General features: G+C 36.9%; 1 protein-coding gene and 1 long non-coding RNA gene across 17 annotated transcripts in view; one reads left to right on the top strand and one right to left on the bottom strand.

Annotated features, from left to right (window-relative positions):
• LOC137239317 (beta-1,4-glucuronyltransferase 1) overlaps positions 1 to 14,912 on the bottom strand; it is a 604,255-nt gene that overhangs the window by 57,492 nt on the left and 531,851 nt on the right. The window lies entirely within an intron of this gene.
• LOC137239321 (uncharacterized) lies at positions 10,312 to 11,370 on the top strand. The gene is made up of 3 exons (XR_010949329.1): positions 10,312 to 10,447; positions 10,502 to 10,757; positions 10,820 to 11,370. It is a non-coding gene; the product is annotated as an uncharacterized lncRNA (long non-coding RNA).

Here is a 14,912-nt window from a genome sequence, read left to right as displayed (position 1 = left end):
ATTAACTTTTCTTTTAAAATTTGAATTTAAAAAAAATTTTTTTAAAAAGTGGGCGTGGTCGTTCTCCGATTTTGTTAATTTTTATTAAGCAGACATATAGTAATAAGAGTAACGTTTCTGCCAAATTTCATCATGATATCTTCAACGACTGCCAAATTACAGCTTGCAAAACTTCTAAATTACCTTCTTTTAAAAGTGGGCGGGGCCACGCCCATTGTCCAAAATTTTACTAGTTTTCTATTCTGCGTCATAAGTTCAACTCACCTACCAAGTTTCATAGCTTAATCCGTATTTGGTAATAAATTATCGCACTTTTTCGATTTTTCGAAATTTTCGATATCAAAAAAGTGGGCGTGGTTATTGTCCGATATCGTTCATTTTAAATAGCGATCTGAGATGAGTGCCCAGGAACCCACATACCAAATTTCATCAAGATACCTCAAAATTTACTCAAGTTATCGTGTTAACGGACAGACGGACGGACGGACGGACGGACGGACATGGCTCAATCGAATTTTTTTTCGATACTGATGATTTTGATATATGGAAGTCTATATCTATGTCGATTCCTTTATACCTGTACAACCAACCGTTATCCAATCAAAGTTAATATACTCTGTGAGATCTGCTCAACTGAGTATAATTATTTGTTTGTATTAGAACTTCCAACTTTGTATTAGAATTTTCCACTTCCATTCTCAATGGATGGCTTATATATGTATGTACAGTAATTTGCAGATAAAGATAGATTGAGATAGATATGTATGGGTGAGTTCATGCTCGTGTGAGTGGTATGCACAAATATTCTCACACATTCACATAAGTATTTTTACGCCTAATTTGCATAGATAAAAGCAATTTCCCTTGGAATTCACTGCCGGTAATGACGTTTACACTCTCGCTCTCACACTTTGACAGTTAATTTATTTTATCGACATTCCTCTCATAACTTAATTGCTTTTTCTTTTATGTTTGTTATTGACTTTCACAATTCTGAATGGAGAATATTTTATGATTGTGTTTAGTTGGATGAACTGTCGAGTGCTGCAAAAAGTTGAAGGCTCGAAACAAACTTTGAGGCAAATAAGCCACATAAGCTTGCAGAAAACTTTAGTTAATTGCGTTATCAATAATGAAGAGCAAAATAATAATGAGTATTGGAGAGTAATTAGCCGCTCTATAGTGATATTTTTTTAGTGATATTTTTTATATGGAATGTGATATTTTTGAAACTTCAGGGTCGGCGGAACAGAATGGGACTAGGCCGTGTTGGCCCAGAATAATTAGTTTTCCCAGACATCAGTTCATACACACATACTCCTAAGAATTTTAAGAATAATTCTACTGTCGCTCGAATCACTAAACTGTCGAATGAATAAACGCAAATGTTCTCAATAAAAAATACTCTTTATTAATAGCGCTACTATGGTAATAGATCCTCACAAATTAATGTACTCACGTACTCCACTTATAGCATATAAAAATCAAACTGATTAATTACTCCTTAGCTAGCGCTACTTATATACTCTCAGTTGCCTCGTTCGCCTGTTTCTGCCAGGGCCTAACACTTTCGCGAACAGCCTTCTCGCACACAGCCTTCTCATATTCACTTCTATGTATATGTGTGTCTATGGCTGAGTAATATGAACTCTTTATTTCATCTGCTTGCCTTGCTGTTGTTATGTTCCAGCATTTATTACTAGCAGCATAGTGATGTATCGAAACTGCCAATATTTGCTACAATATTCTAGATATTGCTGAAGTATTGCCCGTGAAAATTGAAACATTTTATTGCGAACGAATTCAAAACTTCCGTCATGTGCACGTTTCGCGTACGAATAGCCAGAGGTGAACAATTACATTTGAAAGCGACTCAACGGTATTTCCCAAATGTGTTTCGTGCATAAAAAGTGAGTGTTTTCTCAGACTTAGCTCAGACTTAAATTTTTGAAGAGAAATGTGCCTTGGCCATTTTCTTGTTGCACATGGGTTGTAATGGGGAATTGACGCCTACCCTAGCTTCTGCCAGTTCGCGTTGGATCTATTGTGGAATCGGGTACGCTTGTTTTTCGGAACAAGCTTACACGACGGATATGGTTGGCTTTCGTTTTCCACAGTTCACGAAACAACCGCAATAAATAAATGAAAATCTTACTCTCAAGCGACATTGGAGTAATCACTACAAACTCGTATTACAAATGCAAAATACCAACATTTAACTACACAAAACTTGAGTTCGAGAAAATGCAAACTTATGAAGCATGAGAAGCAATAACTTAGCAAAACCTTCTTAATGACTATGTTAGCATTGCATAGGAAGATAATAGCAACACTGAGTTGCAAATGTTGAAATGATGCCATGTTGTTAAGACCATTTCCAGGGATGCCAATAGTAGGCCTACTTAGGCGGGCACGGATACCATAATTCAACTTTTATTTTGAGAAAGTATGATGCGCCTTTCTAATCTGAAGTATAAGCAATCCCTAGAATCAAACGCTGCATTGTGGAGTGTTATTGTATGTAAGCACATTCCGCAGACGAGCCCAAGCACGTCCTATTCAAGTTCTGCAGCGAGTTGCAGCTCCCACTAAGAAACTATATGGCTATTTAACTTAAGCCAGATGATAGAACACGCTCTGTTCATCTTTGGGTTTGGTCAGGTTTGGTTCGGTGGCAGCTGCCAAATGAAAGGGACAGCGCACCTGAACCCATAAATGATCAATAGTTGTTCTAGAATTATGTAACGGGGATACTGACTTCCAATCATTTAACGAATCACTGTATGGCAACAAGAAAGTTACTGGTAGGCCAGCCATTGAACTGGGATAATTTTTTGTTTCCCTCGTCCTTGCAAAAGCTGAACAGTTGAGTGTGAAGTAATTAAGATATCCAAAATTGTCATTCTCTTTACAGGTAATACCACCGTGCGGATATTAGGGCGCAACACATTTACTCCCATTGCGCACGTAAATGTTAAATAAAGTGATGTCAAGGAATATCCGACAGCCCTCGACATCACGGTTGAAGAACTAAGCATTTAATAGTTGGCTGACTATCCAAGTAAACACTGAATTCCTTTAAAGTTGAAGCGGCGAATAGCATGTCATTTACGACATCCTTTATAGTGGCAACCTCCGTCTGGGAGACGCTGTAGTCATTTGGTCGGACGCCGCGCTGCTGTCGAAATACTCCATCAGTGATGTTCTCAAGACTTGAATTCTATAGACAATAATTGGCTTGCCCACTCTATCATACAGCCATCGTACCCCCGGGGGGAAAACATCCAGCAATTGTCTATTGTACGTCGATAACAGTTCACGGTAGCTAAAGCTTTCTTAGTTCTTCCACTCTCTTAATTTGGAAACCTTTAACATTCTTGTACACACAATCAGTTCCGTTTTACTAGAGTTGACAGCTGATTAGCATGATTCAGACCATCTTGTCGTGACACCCAAGTACTCCGGTAAAATCTCCCTCAGCATATTCGGAAATTTCTCTTAGACAAGGATTTCCAGGTTATCAGCATGGTCCTAGCTCGTAAAAAAAATATATCGGGGTGACCTTTTTCAGGCTGCAGCTCTCCATTTAGTTCACCGCAACTGTATTACAATATTGGAACCTCATTTTGATGCTCTAATAATTTCACACTAAATCACATTAATTGCAATATTTCGCCCCATAAGTCACTTAATCTTTTTCGTTTTTCGTTGCTCATGCCAAATTGGAAAAAGAGCTTACGCGCCTTAGGAACGCTTGCAAGCTTTTGGTTAACATAACGAACTCAGTTGCTCAACTCATTGCTTCTTACCGCTAACAAGTGTCCGCTGAAAGAAGTTTTCATTAATCACATTATAATTTGAATTTAATTGGGTTTCATTTTCAAATACGATTTTTTTTCCACTTCATTATAATTTTGTTGGGGTAGGCGGTATTTCGCACTTTATGATCAACGATTTCCTTTGGGAGGGTTGAGATTGTAGCTCGTAGCCTCTCAATAACGCACATTGGGTATTTTATTTTTGCATTTACACTTGACTGTTTTTCGATTACATTGAATTAGATAATGTGATTTAACTTTTATTGCAAGGGCTTAAACGAATGAACTTGACAGAGCGGTGAGCCAGCAAAGGTCAACTAATAAAATAATGTGGGGACTTTCTTATATTTTTACATGACTAAAGTCAATCTTATTGTACATAAATTTGTACTAAAATTGGAATTTTCTGAAATGAAAAAAGTCAAGATATGAACAATTTCGGGACGAAGTTTAAACTCGACGAGCTTTAAACTCGCAAGCTCCGACCTTGAAAGAGTCTAATAGGGCGTGGTGGCTCTTAATAGTAGGATGCTAGTCTGAGACCACACGCAATCCGAAGGGAACACGGAAGTAACATTTATTTTTTGATGACGACCATGCCAAACGTATCAATCACTTTGGATAGAGGCAAAGCTATGGCAATATCCGTCGTGTTTTATGTGAGCTAGTTGATAATCCGGGGAGAGCAAAACCTGACATTGGTATCCTACAAGAAATGCGAAATACGATGAACGGAGCAGGAATCGAGGTGTACCAGGTCCTGTACCATCTTTTCATTAAACGAAAGAAAATACGTCACCAAGAACTGATCCTCAACAGGGAAATTGGCCTCCTTCGTGAGAATGTTTAGCAAGCAATGAGACAAATGGGCTAGGAATGCAGTCTATCAAGACTATGTCGAAGTCCACTATCGTATCGATGTAAAAAAACGGGCCAGTTCTATCGTGTTAGAAATCAATTGCGCCTCTTATTGCCTACTTTTAACAACTGAGAAATAGAGAATAACTATTATTATATTAGATCGCGGGTTCGAATCGAGCTCAAGGCCTAACAATAATTTTTTAATAAAATTATTGTTAGGCCTTGAGCTCGATTCGAACCCGCGATCTTACAAATCAGTAGGCCGATATAACAACAAAAATTATTCAGCCCGATTCTAAAACAAAATTCCGTGCGAGTTTTTTCCCTTCTCCCATTCCTCGTATTATAAATAAAAATTCCTTGTGAGTTTTTTCACTTCTCCTTTTTCTCCTATTCTGAACAATGTTCGAAAAAGCGGAAACCGGTTATGGGAGAAAAGTAGGTATTATGAATGTGAGGGAGAGGGAGATTTCTCTGCCACTTCATAGGAGTTTTTATATTTATAAGCTTTTATTTAGTTTCACTTTTGTTGTCTGTAATGGAATCTTGCAAGTTAAATTTGATACACTTCCCGGTGTCCGATTGAGCTGAAATTTTGCACACATGTATAACTCCCATGACAATGCAATATTACTTTGTTAGAATTCGATAAATTAATCGATAACACAGTTATCGGTAAAGATTTGTATTTACTTTGGCATAACAGCCTAAGTCCCATACAAACCCGCCGATACCTATCCGTGGATTGTGATATTTGGACGTGGTGAATCACGCGTGTCACGCGTGGTGAATCTCAACGCTTGCGAAAAGCGGAGACATAACCCTCTGTTGTATTTCTGTGTATAACCAACATAGCTGAATTCTTAAGGCTGTTTAACTCTGTAATCTTTTCTGTAATTTATTTTGCTTTTGGAAAAATTACCTATTTGAAAAAAGCTGGCTGAAAAATATTGGCATAACAGCTAAAGTTAAATCAAGAATGGAAAATCTTGGAAAATTTGAGCAGATGTGGCAATTTCGCGCGTCCGTTGAACGAAATATTGACAATCTGCTGTCCTGTGATATAAACTGTAAGGTTTAATAATTTAGGTGTAAGGTTTTAATGTTAAAAATATATAATTATGTACAATATAGAATTCTTTTGTCGCAGACGAAAAAGCCTAATTATCGTTAAAGCTTACAATGAACTTATAAAGTGTTATATTTCTTTAGAGTCAATTTATTGTTTACTTTTTAGTTAATTTTATTAACCAAAATAATAAAAGCTTATTTCTAAAAAAGTTTTTTTTTCTTTAATTTTATTTCACTAGTTAAATTAATGGGAGTGCATCAAAATATTTAAAGGAAATTAGTTCTTTTAAGAAAGAACACTTATTTGTACAAATTTGTGCTAAAATATGTATGTACATTCTACCACAATATTCTCACTGTTAATACAACAACAACTACAACCACAATATTCTTTATTTTAAGTCGAAAAGTATATCATAAGCAACAGAAGAGCTCTTCGTATATTTGATGCAGCCATCCAGAAATTGCGCAAGGATTTTTAAGAAGGCTTAAATAGAGTTTGGCATATGACGAAGGACGAATTCAACTCAACTTGGCCGCCAGAAAATTGCTTTGCTGGATGAAAGCAGGCAACTCCGGCAGATTTGTGTTATGCGGCCGCCTTCTTATGTTCCGCTGTTGATGTTGCTGTGGCACCAATTTATTACTCATTTCAGTGAATACCACATGAAATACAATAAATACTGTGCATTGTTTATATTTTATTTCTTAATTTGCAACAAATTTCAACAGTAATTAAAATTTTCAATTTTTTAAACAAAATAAGAAATGTGCAACGAAATTTCAATTGACAAAACAGCTGACTTCGAAAATTCGAAATTCCTATTTCCCAATTATTGTTCTCCCTAGGAGAACAGAATTGGAGGAATTTTTCCGCGGGAATAAAAAAATCCGCGAGAACAAAATTCCGCGAGAATATTTAGAATTGGTCTGATTATTTTAGCGCTGTAAAAGTTGGGATTGTTGGCTTTAGGTGGCCTTACCACAGCAAGAAGCGCAGTTACTACTAGACCGCTGATCTTACCTTTTTGGACCATTTGTTGTATTACCAAAATGAGCCAAACAAAACTTTATAACTAAAGTAAGGAAGAAGAGAGAAGAAGAATAGTGACGCAAATTTTTGGAGAAACTCGAAAAAAGAAGGATAGTGTGCAAGAAACGTTACAGAACGGGAAAGAAAACCAGGAAACATTAAGAATTGTGCAGCACGTGAAAGCCGTTGTTGTTGTTGGTGTTGTAGCGATGAAGAGATTGAGCGCCCTACTTGACCCTATCGAGCACACAAGTGAGCACTTGCTATGTACGCGTGAAGCAGTGGCAGCAGACCGAAAGCAGTTAACAAAAAAGAGCTTTAGTCTGAGCAAGCCGCGATACTGCATATGTAGGAAGAGATGTCATGCGGCAAGAAGAGACAGTGATCGACAAAGCGACGAGCCTGCTGTTAGGAGGTGGAAAGGTGAGAGGATTCAGTCCCAGGGGCCGTGAGGCAAGGTGGCTGCGATTACAAGAAAGAAAACTTAAAACTTCAAAACAGCGGGAATAGTGGGCACCAGATAGCAGCGAAAAATTACACTGAAGATGGCACAACGCCGAAACTGGTTTGTTTCCAAACAAGGGATGGTGAAATCGTTCCAATTATCCATCCTGTTTTAAAATCAATAAAATAAAATGAATCATTAACCCAAAAGCTGCAGGACGGAAGAGTGGGATGGTTGAAGTAGTAATAATCTAAAGGGAATTACTGACAAGACTCTGTCTTACTCGAAGTAGCGGTGGGGCAGCGTATTTTCATAAGAGATGGGGGAAGTGTCAGCAGTGGCGCTTTTGCATTGAGCAAATACCAAAGTGGATAAGAAATGAATACTCCATTGCATCGGAGAACGCACGCACATAGCTACCTCACTATTTACTGGGCTTCACCACCTGCTATCTGAAGATAAACCTAACGTGGTGTGGTACTCCTTCATATTAGCACTGTACTGATTACTGTACATCTTGTGTAAAACAAACAAACAAGTTGAGACGACTCGAAAGTTCGACGAGATTAAAATAAAATTTGTCCAGTACATTTTCAAACATTGCGTAAGAATGCGATTAGCACTTAAAACATTTACCGTTATTTTAGCATACTTCCAAAGCAAATATTTATCCTAAAGTGTTATCAGTTGGGCGCTGTCGGTAATATCATGGAAGGCACTTTAATTCGCTACATAATTTGAGCAATTCTTGTTATATCAATTTCAACATCAACATCAACACAAACTAAAAACAAAAATTAGTAAACAAAAACTAACAAAATAAAATACAAATTTATATTCGAAATATAGGAACACTAGGAAGCACAAGCAAACCGCCCAATCTCCCATCGATGATGCAAACTCATGAAAATAATACACCAATTTGAAGTGGCTAGAGTCATTAACTTTAGCTAGAGTCGCTGACTGAATGACTGACCATAAACATCAGAAACAGCAAAGATATCAGCAAATTGGAAGAAAAGAAGAAAAATTTATAGAGATAGTTAATGTACTCATGAAAGTCACTTTTATTCTCTGTACAGCGCTTTAATTTCAACTCTTACCTCTTCCTCGCTTATGTGCTGCTGTGTTATAGTCTAGCAGAGCAAGAGCTTTTTGTCATGCATTCCTTTTTGGCTCATATTCATTTCTCATTTAGTTCTCGTTAGTGGTAAATCTTGAATTTGCATAAGAGGTGTTCGACATTCGATAACATTCGCCATAACTAATACCAAAAGGATAAAAAAATAATATTCTTCGCAATAAGGTCTTATCTCTAAAAATTCTACAATCCTCTAATGACGTCAGCATTGTCTTCGTTGTCTTCGTGTGGCAAAAAATTGTTCTCACTTAGTCCACATATACGCTTCATTAGAAGATAAGCCAAGAGAAAAAACCTTAAACTTTACACGAAACTATATAAAACGTGTTTTCAGAGGATCACCTATGCTATGCACGACCCCTTACAGAAGTTGTAGTTGAGAAGGCAGAAACTTGCAAGAAATTGAACTAGATACAATAAGCGAGTAATGCCGGAACCACGGAACATAAAGAGTGGGAGACAAAAAGTTGGTCTTTGAAGGTCTACTATGCTGGAAAAAAGAACTAGTGGCGAGCAAGAGAATGTAAATTTTTTCACGGAAACCATCTATTCTGGAGCTATGGTAACCATAGCACCGGTGATTTTTTTACTAAGTTCAATGTACCTTCTTTAAAAACTGCGTGCTTGTTCTTCTCCTCCCCATATATGTGTTGCAGTTAAGGTCTAGAGGTGCAATCACCTACGCACATGAAGCATTGTTCCTGCCTGTTATCAGGGCTGGACTCAGTTGAAACGCGTAGGAATGAGGAGCAAGTCAGAATAAGAACCAAATCAACTGCGGTGGCCGCTTCGAAAGAAAAGCTCGAAACTAATAAATATTGGCAGGGATATTGTAATAGCTTAATAGTCCTAGTTCGGTAAAATTCCGAGTTGTTCTGGCACACGTTCAGATAGTATGTATATTAGGCCGGGTCGATTTGTGGGGAGGCAAAAAAATCGCCCATTGCTCTGTGAAAATCATATTCTAGGGATCAAAATAAGAAACTTTGCCGAAGGAACCATACCTCTAAAACGAATTCTGATGCCCCCCCCCCCTTTGGGTCGTAGGGGCAAATTTTGAAAAATCCAACTTTGAAATGCCTATGTTTTTCCTTTTTGGAGTTTATTTTTCTCTTTAGAAATTTATTCAGTCAGAACATATGTAAATGAAAAAATGAATTTAACTTAGTAATAGAAAAGAAATTAAAAAAAATTATTAGAAATTAGCGTTTTTACAACCCACTTTTAAAACCAAGGCATCACTGTGATGCATTTGCATGTCGTAAACATAGTTGTGTGGGTTTTTTATTGAACCGTTTTAAAAAATAAAGGTATCACTGTGAAACAATTGCAGATCGTAAAATTGCATGTGTTGTTTGTTTTAAGCCACCACAAGACACAGCAGGTAGAATTGAAATTGCCCTTACCCAAAAGTTCGGTCCAAAGGGGGGCGGGGGGGGGGGCATCAGAATTCGTTTTAGAGGTATGGTTCCTTCGGCAAAGTTTCTTATTTTGATCCCTAGAATACGATTTTCACAGAGCAATGAGCGATTTTTAAATCGACCCGCCCTAATGTATATCAATATAAGCATATTTTTATTTAGATTTTAATTTTAAATTTTAGAAATTAATAGTTGCCCGGATAGGATGCAAACATTTTTGAGGCCCAGTTTCTGGACATTATTAATATTGTTGTTTTTGTAGTGAGGATATAAATGCTACCTGCGGTTTAATTGCTTTTGGAATATCCTTTCCGGATAAAGATGCACTATGCTCCGGAATCAGCTTCTAGCCCAACTAATGATTTGATATGACCAAGTCCGGCTTTCTAGGTCTATCAACTCTTCTTTCGAAAGGCACTGGACGTCGTCGAAGTCTCGCCTGCTGAATACATATGTGTACTTGTGCATTCATAATTATAACAGGATTTGTATCACGAAATTGGGGTTGGAAAAGCTCGAAAGATACAAAGTTTATCTTTCTAGCCGTTAAATCTTCTAAATGAAACAAACGCCTTTTAAAGTTGGGAAATATTATTCGCAAAGTTCGAATTCTTCATTACTTTCACACGAAACCCGGTTTGAGTCCATCACCACAGAGTGAGATTTCCTCATTATCTCTGCTTTTATCTTATTATCTCTGTCACATTTCAGCCTCGATTGGATGGTTCTACGAAATGCAGCCCCCAACTAAGCAGGCGTTTTCGTTGGGAGATCGGATACGGAATCTATGTGTGATTATAGCATCCAGCATTTGCAGCGACTTGGCAGAAGAAAATCACTGTGATAAATGCTATTATAACAAAAAATGACATAATTACTCATCTCTAATTGTAAATGGAAGCAAAATAAAACCAAAAGCAACAACAATCATAATAATCGCAAAGCCAACGTTAACAAGAGTAACTAGGTACGTATCAACAACAATTTTCAAAATGCTTGGAGTTGCATGTTGCTCAGTCAATTTCCTAGATTTTTACGATGCCACAAACATCAAATTTTGTTGAGAATGAATGGCTAAGAAAAAACGATGATTTGGACGTGGAGGAAGTGTCTTTACATTCTTATATACATATGTATGTGTGTCTACATGTAGTGATAATAATGGTGATGGTGATGTTGGCAATGGTGTTGGCGAATTTGATGTTGATGGCACAACGGAATGATGTTAATAGCAGCTGGCGATATGATGTTTATAATGGTTATGGAAATAGATGGAAATGGAGCTATTCGAGATGGTGAAATAGAAAGATGATGGCTTTACTTGAGTGTCTGCACTAAGTGAGTGGATAGAGGGATAGTGAATCTAAGATAATAGAAGGGACTTGATTTCTAGATTTAACGTTGCATGTTGACGACTCTAATTGACTTGCATGACTATAAAAATTAGGATATACAATACGCTGCATACACTTAAATATATATGTATGGATGTATATATGTCCTTATGTATGTACGTATGTAATACTATATACATACATATATATGTGTATATTATTGTGTTTTTTTTTTTGCAGTCAAGAAGTCACTGGTACTATAATAATAAAAGTTTGTGAGGTTAAGCGAATTTTATTTAAGCAGTAGGAATATTTATGAAAAGATATGAAGAGAGAACAATGAACAGTGGAACTAAGGAGACAGCAAAATATGTATTGGGATAATCTAGATTGATGTGTGCAGCTTTAGTGAATGAAGATATTAGCTTGTATGTAGCTTCCCTGCAAAAAATCCGGCGATTGATCCCTAAAGGGATTGATCTCCGATGATCTCTTTTGTCTACGTTTGGGCATAATTGATCCCATTTACAAAAGCTGTTCCGCCCGCTCTAATAGATTTCGTGGCTTGGAAAACCCTTCGATTCTGTTTCTGTCATGAAAAATGCGTTCGGCCCCTAATTGAGTCCTTATAGAACCGAAAAGGGATTAGTATTCTTATATTCCCTTATGGGTACAAAGAGGATTGGTCCTATCGATCCCTTTCGGGTATAAATGGGTACAATTAGTCTTTGCATAGGACATGCTCAAACAAAAGGGAACAGTTCAACTCATACAAAGAGATGAAAACTGGTATTGGTGGCATACTCCTTTGCGACTTATCCGGGATTCATCCTAGACTAATCGCATTATTTGCAGAGTTATATCTCATTGTGTCTTTTTACTAATGTGTTGTATGACCTTGTAAAAAACCTATTATAACAGAATAACATAGCACAAAATATCATGTCATAACATAACATAAAATAACATAACATTTCTTAAAGTGGCATAGAATTACAGCATAACACAAAATGGCATTGAATAATTTAGAATAGCATAACAAAACAAAACATAGCATGACATAACATAATATCAATATTATCGTTACATAATAAAAAACTGTGCATACAAATATTTTAAATAGCATAATATGACATGCGATAATAATATGTACAACATAATAGGCAAACATAACTTTACATGAAAACTGGAACATAAAATAAATTAAAAAACTTATTTTGTTTTGTTGATTTTCCATTCGAACGAAGATCGACACTGATGATGGCACAACGCCGAAACCGGTTTGTCTCAAAACCAAATTTGACAAGGGATGACGGAAAGTCGTTCCAATATACATCAAATTAAAACAACTTAATATTATATTATTAACATAACGTGACATAACATTACTGCACATAACATAATGCTACATAACGCAATATAGATTAAAGATGCACATATTTTAATAACTTCGTTAACATAAATAGACCAAAACGCCGAATATGCATTGAAAACACCGTGAACCTGTCAATGCCGACAGTATGGGACATCTACGTCGTAGGCATTACGCTACCGACTGTCTGGCACACAAAAATACTGGGTGTGACTTTCGATAATAATCTGCATTTTGGCGAGCCTGTAGCCGAAATTGTAAAAAAAGGTCAGAACCGTTACAAATCCAAATAAAGACAAAGAAACGCTCATAGCCGCTTGTGGACTACACATCTGCGATATGTTAGCCAAACATAAAAAAACACACACACACACACTGCAGGCCTGTCAATATACCGCGCTCAGAACAGCCGTGGGATGTTTTATTACTTCCCCAGAACAATATCTGTACAGTAAGGCGGGAATACTCCCCATGAAATAGAAAAACGAACTGCTGAACAAACAGATGCTGCTAAATACTCAGAAGCCTGTACATTCTAGTATACATCTAATTGAAGAGACCCCGCCAAGAGACATATGGATCCATCTCCGCAAGCAATATGAATTAAAAATGCATAAACAAGCCCTCAGCTTCATGCACAAATAGGCGACAAAGTCTTGGTATCTCAAGAAAGAGAAATATTGCCTGTGCTACTGGTTTTAACGCTTAGTTCCATCCCAGCGTATTATTTGTACGAAAACCCACTTTCCTCTAGCTTTGAGCATTTACTTCTTTCAAACCTCTTTCTGCCAATTATAACTACGCCAACATAACCCAGGCATTAGTTTAAATTTGTTGTTGGTATTTGCAGGAGTTCTTCCACGCATAAGGAAAGGTAGATAATACTTCATCTTATAGGCATCTTTTTGAAGTTCTACAAAATGATTTCAGTGATAAAAGTGCGGAGTAGAGCTTGGATTCACCTTTTGATGTATTGCCTTTACTCCTGTTCTCCTGTGCGTCGACTTGTTACACATCGTTGAACTTTATTGGAAAGACGAAACGAACTACCTCAGCGTAGTAAAAAAAGATACTCTGAATTTCTGTTGTCCACTTATACAACTCTGTGTCATTCGATTTTGTTGTTGTATAAGCGATAAAGAACGATTTTATTCGAGCAGGTCGTACCTTTTGAGTCATTCATCTCATCCCACTACCGCCTTTCATTACGAACTTGGGATTGCCAGAGCCTCGTCTGCTGGAAATGTGTAAACATTTAAATATGTAGGAAGATTTGCTATGTGTAGGTGAGGTTGATAGCTGGATTAGATAAGCTGAGTAGCTTCATATTGCGCTCAAACAGCTTTCTGCATCTCGCAGCAGTGAATCTGCCCATTCTGTACTTAGTGTATGGATGGAGGCAATACAGAAAAGTTGTATGAAGTACTAGTCTTTTGTGGTTATAGGACTACGCGGTTTCCAATGCTCCAAACATACAGCAGTTTCACCGAGATCGCACGGCCTTTTCCAAACTCATCTAGAAAAACGTCTCCTCAATATATGTACCAGCTATCTCTGTTGGTCTCTCCACATAAAAAAAAATTCTGAATTATTATTTAACCACTTAAAATTATAAAAAGGCAAATTCTTGTTAGTCGCCTTTAATTTCATATTTGTTTACATAAAGTATAATTTCCACTTATCCATCTTCTATTTTCCAACTTGGACTTCACAAATTTCTCAGGAATTTTTAATGAGTTCATGCTTATTATTACAAAAAAATAAAAAATACCAACCCCACCACACCAATAAGCACCATAATCAATCTCTCCAGCTACGTCTCCCCAGCAAATTTCGTCGATTGCTAGAAAACCGCTCAGAAAAGAAAATGCAGCAAAATGAAATAAATAAGCTCAGCTTTAACTGCGCTTCGTCTAATTAAACATAATAAGTATTTGCAAGTGCCGTTATGCAGCTTCCCACTGCTACTCTGTCGCTTTCTTCTATGCATCTTTTAACTCTTAACAAAAGTACTCGACCAACAACTTTGACCAACAAGTTTGGGTTTATACTTACTTAGTAAATATGTATTTATGAGCTATAAAAATTTATTTATAAACATAATTCTCTTCATTTGAAGGAATTTTCGTTGTGACGAATTTAGATTATTTGGTTTTGTTGCACGAATTCTCTACTTTTTATTTTCCATTTTTAGCATCTTTGATTCTTTGAGAAAAACTTTAAGATACCAATATCGAAAAAATGACCGCCTGTTAGTGAGTTTATTTTATCGGCATCAAGCTTTTTCTTCGGCGCCCCTCACCGTCTTTCATTGGCTTTCCAGACATCTTTTCGCCAGTTAATTTTCAATCGTCCTTGTATCACTGTTTCCGTAGGCTCATCACCTGGTTCTCGTTACGAACGTTATGCTTTATAT

Source organism: Eurosta solidaginis, chromosome 2 (assembly GCF_040869045.1).
Source record: "Eurosta solidaginis isolate ZX-2024a chromosome 2, ASM4086904v1, whole genome shotgun sequence".
Classification (NCBI taxonomy): Eukaryota; Metazoa; Arthropoda; class Insecta; order Diptera; family Tephritidae; genus Eurosta; species Eurosta solidaginis.
The sequence above is the reverse complement of the archived record's forward strand: the minus strand, read 5'-3'. Positions and strand labels throughout refer to the sequence as shown.